The sequence below is a fragment of the Dunckerocampus dactyliophorus genome, chromosome 9, assembly GCF_027744805.1.
Source record: "Dunckerocampus dactyliophorus isolate RoL2022-P2 chromosome 9, RoL_Ddac_1.1, whole genome shotgun sequence".
Classification (NCBI taxonomy): Eukaryota; Metazoa; Chordata; class Actinopteri; order Syngnathiformes; family Syngnathidae; genus Dunckerocampus; species Dunckerocampus dactyliophorus.
In genome coordinates this window covers 32446782-32461594 of record NC_072827.1, presented here as the reverse complement: position 1 = coordinate 32461594, position 14813 = coordinate 32446782, and positions in this window count along the sequence as shown.

Here is a 14813-nt window from a genome sequence, read left to right as displayed (position 1 = left end):
GAAAAGAAAACAGGAGAGAAATGATGTCATTTTCTGAGAATAAAGTCAAATTATGAGAAAAAAGTCAATCTAACAAGAAAAATATTCAACATTTTAAGAGAATAAATTTGGAATATTATGAGGAAAATTTTTTTATTGAGTTGGGGAAAAAGTTATAATATTATGGGAACAAATTCCAAATATTATGGGAATAAAGTCATAACATTCCAGCAAAAGTGGGGAAAGAAGAGCAGAGAAAAAATTACATTGCTTTTTTTTTTTTTTAAATCATAGTATTATTAGGAAAGAAAGCAAAATAAAGTTGTACTTTTTGGAAAATTAGGTTGAGGAAAAAGTTATAATAAAATGGCAACAAGTCAAAATATTATGGGAATAAAGTCATCACATTATAAGAACAGACTTAAAATATTTTGAAAAAGCAAATGGGAAAAAGTTGTCATTTTACGAGAATAAAGTCAAAGTATTATGGGAAAAAAATCGTATTCTAACGAGAAGGAAAAATTTCAATTTTAAGATAATAAATAATATAATAAATATAATATTATGAGGAAAAAAAACATTTACATCATTTTAGTAGCATAGTGTTGAAATATTAAAGAAAAAATACATCAATATTATGAGAAACAAACAAAACAAGGGCCGCACGGTGGTGTAGTGGTTAGCATGTTGGCCAACACAGTAACAGTCTGGAGATGGGAAGACCTGGGTTGGATTCTCCGTTGGGCATTTCTGTGTGGAGTTTGCATGTTCTCCCTGTGCGTGGGGGGTTTTCTCCGGGTTCTCCAGTTTCCTCCCACATTCCAAAAACATGCATGTTAGCTTCATTGGAGACTCAAAATTGTCCATAGGTATGAATGTGAGTGTTTGTCTATATGTGCCCTGCCATTGGCTGGACACCAGTCCAGGGTGTACCCCGCCTCTCGCCCGAAGTCAGCTGGGATAGGCTCCAGCATGCCCCCACGACCCTAATGAGGAGAAGCGGCATAGAAAATGGATGGATGGATTATTTATGAAGAAAGGTGAAATATTGGTTAAAAAACAGCACAAATGGAAAGAAATTTATGATAATAAATTAATAATATTAGGAGAAAAAAAGTCGTATTCTAACGTGATAAACACTTCATCATTTACGAGAATAAACTTGAAAAATAATGTCATTTTAGAGTTGAAATATTAAAAGAACTTTTTTTAAAAGTTGTAATATGAGAAACAAAGTTGTAATTTTGCAAAGATTAATTAAGAAGAAAGTTAAAATATTTGAAAACAAAAACAGGAAAAAAAGAGCAAAAAGTGAAGTTGATGGCTTTAGAAGGATTTTTCACCTCCATGACAAAGCTGAGATACCTTTTTTTCTTGAAATATATATAACTTCTTATCATATTTTACAAAATACCAAAGTGGCAAAGTTGCATCTTTTCATTTTTCACTATGTGGCCCTCGCTGGGATCAACTGGGACACCCGCTGCCTTAGTACTTGAACACCAAGGCTAGCTGGAACCACGATACAGTGGCGAGTAAGCAGCTATGAACAGGAAATGAGCAAAGCTGGCGAACCTATGAGAAGCTAGAAGCACCACTGCCAGACAGCGCCAGGTTGGATTTGTCTCTGGGGCCTCAGCTGAGTGGAAAAGTTCTTCCACATGCCGGCCCAGCTTGCGGCCCCGAGGGCGCGGCCCAGCACGGCGCAGCACATGTGTGCGGCATTGTCAATGTGTTACCGCAGCGCCTCCGCCTTGCCCGCCTTTTTATTGTCACGCTAAACAGCGACAACGCACAAACGCCGTTCGTCCCGATACGTCCGTCAGCGCGTGCAGCGTTGAAATATTTCCATATCGTCTTGGTGGGAAAACACTGGCCCGCCATCTTAAAAGCGATGTCAACCCGCCGGGGCCGGACGCGTTTTCATTCCGCTTCCTGCTTTCCCATGCAATAAAGGCGTGAGCGATAAAAAGCGATTAAAAGAAAGAAACGGCAGTAAAAGTCAATGAAAAGATGGCGTTGTTAAAGGGATAGGAAGATTTTCTTCATTCTTTCAGTTGAGGCTCCATTTTGGCCTGTGAAAATAAAAAGCACTGATTATTTTACGTGTGATGCTCGCAAACAACGGTTTTGTTGTTCTTATAAATACTTTTTTTTAATTTTATGAAGGCTTTATGTGTGTAATTGTCAAAAATGTCAACAATAAACAAGCTAAATGGTCCATGTAATTACTGTTTTAGTGCATCACCATTTTAAATAGCATTTAAAGGTATTTTTACTGACAAATAACATTTTCAAGTTTGAACTTTTGGTGTGCCCTAAATGGAAAAGAAAGCAAACACTCTTTAATCAATATTGTATTATACAGGGGTGTGTAACAGTGTTTGTCCCCATCCTGATTTCTTATTCTTTGCATGTTGGTCACACTTAAATGTTTTCAGATCATCAAGCAAATGTAAATATTATATTAGTCAATGACAACTGAACACAAAATTCAGTTTTGAAATGAAACTTTTTATTATTAAGAGAGAAAAATAATCCAAACCTTCATGGCTCTGTGTGAAAAAGTGATTACCTCACTCAGAAAGATAGTAATTGAGATCTATCCGTGTGGAAAAGGTTATAAAGCCATTTCTAAAGCCTTGGGACTCCAGCCAACCACAGTGAGAGCCATTATCCAAAAATAGCCAAAACATGGAACAGTCGTGAACCTTCCCAGGAGTGGCTGGCCAACAAAAGTGACCCCAAGAGCACAGCGACGACTCATCCAATAGGTCACAAATGACTCCACCATAAGAAAGTCACTGGGCAAAAACGGCCTGCATGGCAGAGTTCCAAGACCAAAACCACTGCTGAACAAAAACAACATTAAGGCTCATCTCAGTTTTGCCAGAAAACATCTTGAAGATCCCCAAGACCTTTGGGAAAATACTCTGTGGTCTGACGAGACAAAAGTTGAACTTTTTGGAAGGTGTTTTTGCGCGAGAGGCAAAAAGAGGTGATGACGCAACTGCACACTTAGAAGTCAATGTCACTGCAGTTTTAAGCCATAAAAACGACCACGAGGTGGCAGAAGTGCATTTGATAAGAGCTTAGCAGGGATCTTTTGCATGTAAAAACACAAGAAGTGAGAAAGCGTGGAGGAGTGTAGCGTGCAGGAGGTTGCACATTGTAGGGACATTTTAATGCATGCACAGTTTAGTTCCATATATATGTATGTTACGATTTGGCGTGTGTTTGTCTGGACCCCAGATGCAAAGGCGAGAGAAGGCGCAGGTTTGCAAGAGTCTTTAATGGACAAAAACTTGAACAAAAGGCGATGGCGAAAAAACGTACCATGAGAAAGAAAACACAAGATACCCTGGCAGAGGCAGGTAGCTGCTGGAGGTATAAAGCAAACAGACGAGAACAAAGCTCAGGCGTTTGTGTAGCAGGTTCAATAATCCGACGCCTCACAACTGGCAGGCAGCACAGGGCCTAAATAGGTCCGTGTTAATCGGAGTCAGGTGCGTCCAGCAGCTCCGCCTCCCGCTGGGAGTGTGGAATCTGAAGAAAGAGAAAACAAGGAGAAGGCAGGAACCAGAACGAGGACATAGAATGTAACAGTATCCCCCCCTACCAATGGGCGCCACCTGGTGGCCTACCTGGCTTCTCCGGGAAACGGCCGTAAAAGTCTGCCAAGAGAATGGGGACTAAGATAAGGGCGCGAGCGATCCAGGAGCGGTCCTCGGGACCATACCCCTCCCAGTCTACCAGGTACTGGAAACCCCTGCCCCTTCTTCTCTAAAATGGCCTTGACCGTAAATGCTGGGTGACCGTCGACAAGCCTGGGAGGAGGGGGAGGCACCTCGGGAGGGCTCAGGTCGCTGGAGGTGACCGGCTTGAGGAGGGAGACGTGGAACGCCGGGTGGATCCTGAGGGAGTCCGGGAGGCGAAGCACAACGGAGGACGGATTGACGATACGTTCGATGGTGTATGGGCCAATGTACCTGGGCCGTAACTTCTTGGAATCCGTGTGGAGAGGAAGGTCTTGGGAGGACAGCCAGACCCTTTGTCCAGGTTTATAATCCGGAGCGACCGTGCGATGCCGGTTGGCCAGGCGTTGGTTCCGCTCCGACGTCCGAGTCAACTCTGCCCTGGTGTTGCGCCATGCCTGGCGAGCACGGCGTAGGTGGGACGACACAGAGGGAACTGCTGACTCCGACTCCAACAAGGGGAAGGCCGGAGGCTGATATCCATAGGCCCCATGGAAAGGGGAGAGGCCAGTGGCAGAACAAACCAGGGTGTTACGGGCGTACTCTATCCCGGGTAGGTGGAGGGCCCAGGAGGCGGGTTGTTGATGGCACACACATCGGATGGCGGCCTCCAAGTTCTGATTGGCCCGCTCCGTCTGGCCATTAGTCTGAGGATGTTAACCGGACGACAAGCTGGGCGACCCCCCTTGCAGAAAGCCTTCCACACCGCAGACGAGAACTGTGGCCCCCGGTCAGAGACCACATCGAGGGAGATGCCATGGAGCCGGAACACATGGCGCACCAGCAGGTTTGCCGTCTCGAGGGCAGAGGGGATCTTGGGAAGGGCGACGAAGTGGGCCAGTTTGGAGAATCGGTCCACCATCGTCAGGATGACCGTGTTGCCGCAGGGCGGTGGAAGGCCTGTCACGAAGTCCAGAGCCACGTGAGACCATGGACGGGAGGGAATGGTCAGTGGGCGAAGGAGTCCAGCCGGAGGCTGATGGGACGGCTTGTTCCGGGCACAGATAGGGCAGGCCGCCACAAATGCTTTAGTGTCCACGCGAAGGGAAGGCCACCAGAACCGCTGCGAGAGAAGGAACATGGTGCAGGACACTCCTGGGTGGCATGCCAACTTAGACCCATGTGCCCAGCGCAGTACCTCCGAGCGCAGTCCCGGGACCACAAACAGGCGCCCGGCCAGGCAGTTCTCTGGGCGGGGGCCGTCCTTGCAGGCCTCTTCAACCTGCCTCTCAACATCCCATTGCAGGGCCCCGAGGATGCGAGACTGGGGCAAAATGGGTTCCTGGCAAGCCTTTTCGGAGGGAGGGGAGTGCAGTCTGGAAAGGGCGTCTGGTTTGCAGTTCTGGGTGGAACGTCAGGGTGAAATTAAACCTATTGAGGAAAAGGGCCCAGCGTGCCTGTCTGGGGTTCAGTCTTTGAGCGGATAGAAGGTAAGCAAGGTTTTTATGGTCCGTATGCACGATGAAGGGGACCTCTGAACCCTCCAGCCAGTGCCTCCACTCCTGCAGCGCCAGGACGACAGCCAGTAGTTCCCTGTTGCCAATATCATAGCTCCGCTCAGCGGGGGTCAGGCGGCATGAGAAGAAAGCGCAGGGGTGCAGCTTGTGGTCGGAGGTGGAGCGCTGGGAGAGCACTGCTCCCACACTGGTGTCGGAAGCATCCACCTCGACAAAGAATTGAGAGGCGGGGTCAGGGTGAATGAGCACGGGAGCAGAAGTAAACAGTGTCTTAAGTTTTTCAAAAGCAGAATTGGCGTCTGGGGTCCAGTGAAAAAGTACCTTAGTGGATGTGAGTTTAGTCAGAGGTTCTGCCACTCGACTGAAATTTCTAATAAACCGACGGTAGAAATTAGCGAAGCCCAGGAACCTCTGAAGGTGCTTCCTTGTTGTAGGAGCGGGCCACTCGACCACAGCCTAAATCTTGGCAGGGTCGGCTGGGAGCTGCACCTTCTCCACAATGAACCCCAGGAAGGAAACAGAGGGAGCGTGAAAAGTGCATTTTTGGATTTGACAAACAACCGGTTCATAAGGAGTCTCTGAAGGACTAGCCGGACCTGTTGGATGTGTTCCTCCAGGGTGGCGGAAAAAATTAAAATGTCATCTAAATAAACGAAAACAAAGCGGCCGCGCATATCGCGAAGGATGTCGTTGATAAGATTTTGGAATATAGCAGGGGCATTAGTGAGGCCAAAAGGCATGACGAGATATTCGAAGTGACCGAGAGGGGTATTAAAAGCGGTTTTCCATTCATCCCCCTCCCGGATCCGAACTAGATGGTAGGCGTTCTGCAGGTCGAGTTTGGTAAAAAATTTTGCGGAGTGGAGGGAGTTAAAGGCGGAGTCTAGTAACGGGAGAGGATATTTGTTTTTAACTGTGATGTCATTAAGAGTGCGGTAGTCAATGCACGGGCGGAGGGAGTTGTCTTTCTTTTCCACAAAAAAAAACCCTGCTGCTAAAGATTCAAGATTCAAGATTCAAGAGTTTTATTGTCATATGCATAGTAAAACAGGCAGTTATACAATGCAATGAAATTCTTATTCTGTTCATTCTCCCAAGAAAAGAAAGAAAACACAAGAAAGAATAAGAACATAAGAAACATAAATACCAATAAATTAAGCAACAACAACAGAAGCGACATTAATACAAATAAATAAATAAATAAATAATAAATTGCTATGGGTGTGTGCGTGTGTTGCGTGCAGCGTGTGTGAGTGCTTCGTTGAGAAGCCTGATGGCTTGTGGGTAAAAGCTGTTTGCCAGCCTTGTGGTCCTGGACTTCAAACTCCTGTAGCGTCTGCCTGACGGTAGGAGTGTGAATAATGAGTGTTGTGGATGTGTGCTGTCCTAATGAGGTTGTGTGTTCTTCGTAGGACTCTAGTTTTGCAATGTCTTGCAGTGAGGGGAGGGCTGCCCCAACAATGTTCTGTGAGGTCTTGATCACCCGCTGGAGTGCCTTCCTATTACGTGTTGTACAGTTATCGTACCAAACAGTGATGGAGGCGGTAAGGACACTTTCCGTAGTGCATCTGTAGAAGCAACTCAGGATTGTGGTGGACATGCCAAATTTCCTCAGTCTTCTCAGGAAGTACAGTCTCCTTTGGGACTTCTTCATAATTTGTTGGGTGTTGTGAGACCAGGTGAGGTCCTCGCTGATGTGTGTGCCAAGGAACTTGAAGGTTTTCACCCTCTCCACCTCAGTCTCATCAATAAACAGGGGTCTGTGCGGCTCCTTTTCCCTTGTTCTTGGGTCGATGATCATCTCTTTAGTCTTATCTGTATTGAGAAGGAGATTGTTATCACGACATCAAGCTATGAGGTCCGCCACCTCTCTTCTGTATGATGTTTCAACACCACCAGTGATCAGTCCGATGACTGTAGTGTCATCCGCAAATTTAATGATGCTGTTGTTGTTCTGGGAGGCCACGCAATCATAGGTGAAGAGCGTGTAGAGGAGCGGACTCAGCACACACCCCTGTGGGGTCCCAGTGCTCACAATTCTTGAGCTGGATGTGCGATTGTGGACTGACTGGGGCCTGTTAGAAAGTTAAACACCCAGTTACAGAGGAGGGTTACAGTTACAGTTGAAGTTACAGTTGAAGTGGCGCACCCCGTCATCGTTCGTGGCGTGGGGTGGTGAAGTGTTGTGTGCGTCCGTCGATGGCCTTTATCCTCCTCTCGGGCAGCGAGGCGCTTATTCATACGGACAGCCAGGGAAATGAGGTCGTCCAGGTCCGAAGGGGATTCCAAAGGGATCATGTGATCCTTGATGGCGTCTGATAATCCGGAAAAAAACTCATCCAGAAGTGCCGCGGGGTTCCAGTCACTTTGGGCTGCAAGCGCATGGAACTCTATGGCGTAGTCCGATACGCTGCGCCGTCCTTGGCGGAGACAAAAGAGTGCACGCGAAGCCTCGTGGCCCGGCGGCGTCTGTTGAAAGACTTGTTCCAGAGTCCGGGAGAAGGCAGCATAGGAGGAGCAGATGGGGTATTGGCGCCCCCATTCGGCAGTGGCCCAGGCCACTGCTCGTCCAGACAGGTGAGAGGTGACAAACGCCACCCGGGCCCTTTCAGAGCGGAAGGCCTCGGCTTGTAACTCGAAATGCAGTTCACACTGAGTCAGAAAAGAGCGCACGTCACCGGTGTCGCCTGAAAAGCGCTCAGGCCTTGAGAGCAAGGGGCAAATGGAGGGCGAGCCGGCGTCAGGGGCCGCGGGGTCCATAATCCTCTGGTGGGATTATTCTGTTACGATTTGGCGTGTGTTTGTCTGGACCCCAGATGCAAAGGCGAGAGGAGGCGCAGGTTTGCAAGAGTCTTTAATGGACAAAAACTTGAACAAAAGGCGATGGCGAAAAAATGTACCATGAGAAAGAAAACACAAGATACCCTGGCAGAGGCAGGTAGCTGCTGGAGGCATAAACCAAACAGACGAGAACAAAGCTCAGGCGTTTGTGTAGCAGGTTCAATAATCCGACGTTTCACAGCTGGCAGCACTGGGCCTAAATAGGTCGGTGTTAATCGGAGTCAGGTGCGTCCAGCAGCTCCGCCTCCCGCTGGGAGTGTGGGATCTGAAGAAAGAGAAAACAAGGAGAAGGCAGGAACCAGAACAAGGACATAGAATGTAACATATTTATAGTTGATGGTGTTATTTTTGTAAATAAATTGTTGTTTTGATGTAAAGCAACCCTTTTTTGTGTTATTTATGTTGGTATTGTTGTTTAGATATTTGAGCTGCTACAAAAGCAACATATTTGTGTAAAAGTGAAAGTTCTGCTTGAAATGTATCTTTTCACAAAAAGCTGTTTTCACCCATTTCTAGTTGGGAACTGATATTTTCCTGAAACTTACCTAAGTTCTACTGCTGATTACTAAAGAACGGAAAAAGGTAGAAACAAACTTTTATTTCTGATGAAAGACGAGAGTCTAATGTATCTTTTGGTAGGTTCCATGTTTATATAGCCATAGAACACAATATTCTGTGTGCCTTGAAAGATCAATCATCTAAAATGGCCGGGATTGAATGGGTTAATAAATCAGCACTGTATCATGGGTGTCCAATGTGTGGCCCGGGGGCAGCTTTTTTTTTTTTTAATTCTAAAACTCTAATTTTCCACAAAAAAACAACAGTAAAAATGGAAAAATCAGCAGTAATTTTACACAAATAAAGTCAAAATATAAAGAAAAAAAAGTTGTAATCTGAAGAGTAAAAGTAATATCATGGCAAGTATGATAAATAATGTTATTTTTGTAGCATAATGGTGAAGTATATGTAAAATATATATAAATTTTTAAAAGTGAAGCATTATGAGAAACCAACAAAATGATATTGTAGTTTTTGGAAAATTAGGTTGCAGAAAAAATAATGTTAAAGGACTCAAGTCAAAATATTATGGGAATAAAGTCATAATATTTCAAAAAGAGAATTTACAAGAAGAAAATTGAAATAATAAACAGCAAAAATAAAAAAAACAGGTATATTTTTCCAATTTTCCAATTTAATGTGAATTGAAAAAAGTTGTGTTTTAACGACAAAGAAAATTAGCAATTTTAGGAGGATAAACTTGTAATATTATGAGAAAAAATAACACAATTTTAATAGCTTGGAGTTGAAATATTAAAAACTACGTACATTTTTTTATAGGTCGTAATATTATGAGAAACAAAGGTTGTAAAGGAAGTTGTAATTTCTGGAAATTCATGTTGGGGAAAAAGTTGTAATGTTATGGGAATTAAGACAAAATATTATGGGAATTTCAGTCATAATATTACGAGAAGCAAATTTACAAAGATTATTTCAGAAGAAAGTTGAAATATTTGGAAAATGAAAGAAAAAACAACAGCAAAAAGGGTGAAAAAAAGAGCAAAGTTGCTACTATTAATAGGCGTTTGTGTTATTATGTCAACTATATTGGGTAGTAGGAGTCTAAGGGTGACTATACCAGTGTTATTTCATGTCCAGAGGGCTTTCTAATGTTAAAGCGTATTTAGAAGGTCATACACAGGTTTTCTATGCTCTAACTATGAAAATATTTCATTTATAAATGAGTCCTGCTTTCACTCGTCATGGTCGGCGATAAACGAGGGATAACTGCAAGCCAGTGTGTGAACATGTGACTGACAAAAAAGATATTTATATGGGTGGAAAATGAGCTATTATGTTGAATGTCTGGTACAAGTACACATAAAAACAGTCTGCGCTTCCACCTTTGACAATAGTTGGCCCAGTAAGTTACATTGTAAAAGTCTTTTTTTTGTAGTAAAATCTTCATTTGAAATAACCAAATCTTTACACATCATCACTTAAACCAAGGGTGTCCAAATGTTTTCTGGCAAGGGTTGCATACATAAACTAGAAAAGCAGAAAAACAGACCTCCGCCAAAAGCGTGGTAGTTCCCCCCCATATTATGATTTACAGCATAAATATTAGTCCTACATCTATTTGATCAACATATTTACATTGCTTGACCATGAAAACAAAGCATCAGGAACTGGATTCATAATGATATCAATATTAGTTCAGTAGTTATTCCCAAAAATGGCATTTTGTAACGGTGCTTTCTTCTGGATCTACAGTAGCTCCAAAGCTTTTGAAGATGCAACAAATTCAGATTCCACAGTGTCTTGGCTTTATGTAATGGTGTTTGTTGCATGTTTATCGCTTCATTTGTTGCCTTCCTCTGATGAAAATTCCAAAGGTCCTCTATTATTTCATATTCTGAATCATAATATCCAGAATTATTCCATTATCTGGATCAGTCTTTGATATTTTGTAGAACCTGTTGGAAACGTGTCCTCTATTGTGGTGCTATGACCATTTTTTGTGGAGTTCTATGCACAAATGCTGAAAATGGCCCAATCTTGCAACGTTAAAGAATCCTTTAAAAAATTCCTGACGGTGATCCAGATCACCAACAAAATTTAACCGGTCCTCCATATGCCATTTCCGACAATTCCTGAAAATTTCATCCAAATCCATGTACAACTTTTCAAGTTATTTTGACCTCAAACAAACAAACAAACAAACAAACAGCGGCGGCGGAGGTTAAAAAAAAGTAATCCAATATACGCTAAACTATGTGAACAATACAGCCACATCTTAGGTTTGTGTTATATCTGACAAAGGCAATTAGCGTAATTTATAATAATTAGGGGTGAGATTCAAACGTGATGAGATTTCTTGTTTGGGGAAAAGCTACAGTAAATTGCGAGAACAGGGCAGCCAGAAGCCAATCAGACCGTAAACTATGCCATGGCTACTATGAATAACAAGATAGTGGTACCTCGGTTAACGTACGCCCCGGTTAGCACGTGTTTCCGTTAGCAACCAAAATTTTTGTTAAAATTTTGCCTTGGCTTGCGTTCGCCCGTGTCCAAAATACTCTCCAGTTTGGTTACACCGTCATCTTGGATCATGAAATGCATTGTGTTTTCAAGTTTATAAAAATGTACAAATATGTCTTTCGTATTGAAGTTTAACGGCAAGGCACATGTTTATCGGTTCTACAGCGTTGAGTTTTTTCTAGCTGCTTGCAGAAGTTGTAGTAATTGTACATTTGATCAATTTTACTTACGATTTGTCAAATCAACCCGCATCCTTAACTCATTCATTTCTCAAAATTCTAACCCTTCAGTAGGGGCCATTTTTGACGATTTTGACAGATTTTTCAAGACACACAGAATATTGTGTTCTATGGCTATATAAACATGGTAGCTCCCAAAAGAAACATTAGACTCCCATCTTTCATCAGAAAAAAACGTTTTTTCTATCTTTTTCTGTTCTTTAGTAATCAGCAGTAGAACATAGGTACTGTAAGTTTCAGGAAAATATCAGTTCCAAACTAAAAAAAGGGAGTGAACCAGCTTTTTGTGAAAATATACATTTCAAGCATAACTTTCACTTTGACACAAATATTTCTTGCTTTTGTGACAGTTGAAATATCTAAACAACGATACCAACATAAACAACATGAAAATGTGGTTGTTTTACATCAAAATAACAATTTATTTGCAAATATAACACCATTAACTATTTCCAATTTTCACATTTGGAACTAAACTGTTTTTGTGCACGCGTGTGTGTGCATGTGCATGCCTTAAAATTTTCCAACAATGCGTAACCTTCTGCACGCTACCCTCCTCCACGTTCTTCCACGTCCTCCTTGCTGTCGAGTGTGTAAATAAATGTAAAAGGTCCCTGCCGAGCTCTTACCAAATGCACTTCTGCCACGTTGTGGCCTTTTTTATGGCTTCAAACTGCAGTGACAGCGTCCTCTTTTGCCTCTTGCGCAAAGAAACGGAAAAGATGTATAAATACAGTCTTTGGGAGCGAGCGTTTGAGTTGAAAAAAATGTATGAATACGTCTTTGGTATTGAATGAGTTAAATCCCGAGTGGTTCTATTGACGTGCATTACGTTTGGCTCAGCGCCCAACTTTCAAGTACCGGCGATCATTGGTTCCGTTTCATAACACACCTCATACATAGAAGAGATTCGTGTTGACAGTTCAGCGACATTGCTGCTATATTTAGCGAGTAAGGGTGCGCATATCAGTGTTTCTTGCGTCATGCATTTATTTGGTATTTAAATACAAGCCATCACCAAGGCGACGAATCTGCCGAGCAGGCGCGTGGGAGTGAGCCCCAACCCCCGTAAGGCCTTGCAATGCTCGTCTGAAAGCTGTAAAAATCCTTCCACAATGCAACTCAGCCAAGAAGGTAGAGTTTGGACGCAATCCTCTGTCACTTTCCTGGCAAAACATGCACGGGTGTCCAAAGTGTAGCAAGTGGCTCATTGCAGAAATAAAACAAACAAAACCCAGCAAAAGTGTAAAATAGAGCAAAAGGATATAATGTGACCAGAAAAAGCTAAAATGTCTAATAAAAACACAAAGATTTGTCTTTAAATATACAGTATGTGTATGTTGTTTTTTATATATTTATTTATATAAACTATTACATTTTTAATTATATTATAATTTGGACAGCCTTGATGTAAGTAGACCAACACAAGACAAGTAGATCAGAGAAAAACAGTGAGCTGTATTATTGTTATTATACTGTATATTATCATAACAGTGGTTTATTTGGTCTCCAAAAATGTACACAATAATATCATTTAGCATGGATTTGTTGGACAAATAACATTTCAAAACACATCTGCGTTGTTTTTTGACCCAGGTTAAATACAAACGTCATATTTTTTCATTGTACTTTTCTTAAAATTCACGTCAAAATCTCGCCTCGCCTCGTTCTCGTGGAGTCGAGTGTCTCCTGACACCCCAACTAATAATACTTCTCATTTATAACGCAGTCATTTTGTTTGTACAATGTGCCCCGGGCCACAATTTGGACACCCCCGGCTTACCTGCTCCATCTTGTGCTGTCCTTTTTGTTTTGGCACTGTGAGTGTTGTCAGTGTTCTGCCATACTAACAATAAACGGAAGGAAACTTTTGACCCCGTTTGTACAGTATTTGACAATTCAAACGTGCCACAACTGAATTCCAGGACAATTGTTGTCTTCAATGGAGTCAGCATGTTTGTGTTTTATTGCGTGTAATAATTCTTAGCTTTCTGCTCTCAGCAAGGAAGCGAGGAGTCAGGGTGGGCGAGTTTAGCGGCGTAGGGGGGCGGTTTGTTTGTTGTCCTTTTGCATAAATCCACGGTGATGAAGCAGCCGGAGACAATTTGATTCCTGTTTGCTGGTTTTAACGCTTACAGATGGCCCAGATGCGACGCGGCGCTCTGTTAGCCGATTCCGACTCATAGACGGTGAATTTACCGTGAAATCATCCCCAATGACACTTGCAGTTTGCGAGTAAAAAGAGCTTTCAAGGGGTGTCCTGAGGGCAGCCTGGTAAAAGCGTTGACTGGCTGGCTTGAAGAAGAAGAAGAAGTTGCGTTGCCAAATGAAGCCGCTATTAAAAGCCATCAAAGTGGCCGCACTCATAAAAATAATTTTTAAAAAAGGTAATAAAAGCTCAACAGTGATTCCTGGTGATGGCTGACAATCCGGCAAGCTTTGATTCAAAGCTTGAGGGCAGTAAGAACGGGCCCAACAGTCTTGTCCCGTTCACGTGTCCTCCAGGCTGCCTGGCCAATGAAAGCAATCGGCTGTGATGCGTCCTTTAATCAGTCTCTCCTCGTCTCCTTCCAGCAATTTATGCAAATGTCTTTTTGCCATTTGGATAAGATTGATGTGGTGCACATCTGCTGCTTGCGTGGGGGTCAATGATGTCCTCCCCACACACTTAGTGTGTTATATGCTGAATGCAGGCTCATCATATTCATGGATCAATCGTCATGATATGGAACCAAAACAGCAAAAATAAAAATCAACAATTGTAACATTGTGGACTTGACGCTACTTTGCGTGCAGAAACCTCAAATAGCGGATGTCAACAGCTTCTGAAGAATGTTACAGCAGCATTTTTTTGAGATTTTTTTTTTTTTTAGTTTATTTTGGAAAATGCAGGGAAAGTTAGAAAAGTAAAAAATGTAAAAAGAAACAATAATAAAATGGTAAAATGAGAGTGAGTAATTTCAATCAAGTACTTAAAGGATGATATCATGTGATCAAGATGTTCAGCGTAGCTTACTCCATTTAACCTCCTCTATTTATTCTATTTTACTTGTTTGACTGTATTATTATTATTTTCTATTTTTTATATTATATTACATTTTACTTGTATTCTATTATTTATTTTTTTATTTTATTTTCTTCTACTTGTTGTTTTGTATGGTGTCCTTCAGTGCACCACAGAAGCAAATGTATAATTGCTCTTCTTCTTTTAATATGGCAAGTCATGTCGTAAGCATGGGGTCATGGAGTATTAATATAGCCAGTAATGTAGTAAACATGGGGTATTGATATTTCAAGCAATGTAGTAGAGATGGCGTCATGGAGTATTAATATTGAAAGTAATGTTCTAAAGTTGCAGCCATTGTGTATTAATATTGCAAGTAATGTAGTAAACATGGAGTATTAATATTTGTAGTAATGTAGTACAGATGCAGTCACTGAGTATTAATATTGCAAGTTTTGTAGTACAGATGCGGTCATGGAGTATTAATATTGCTAGCAAT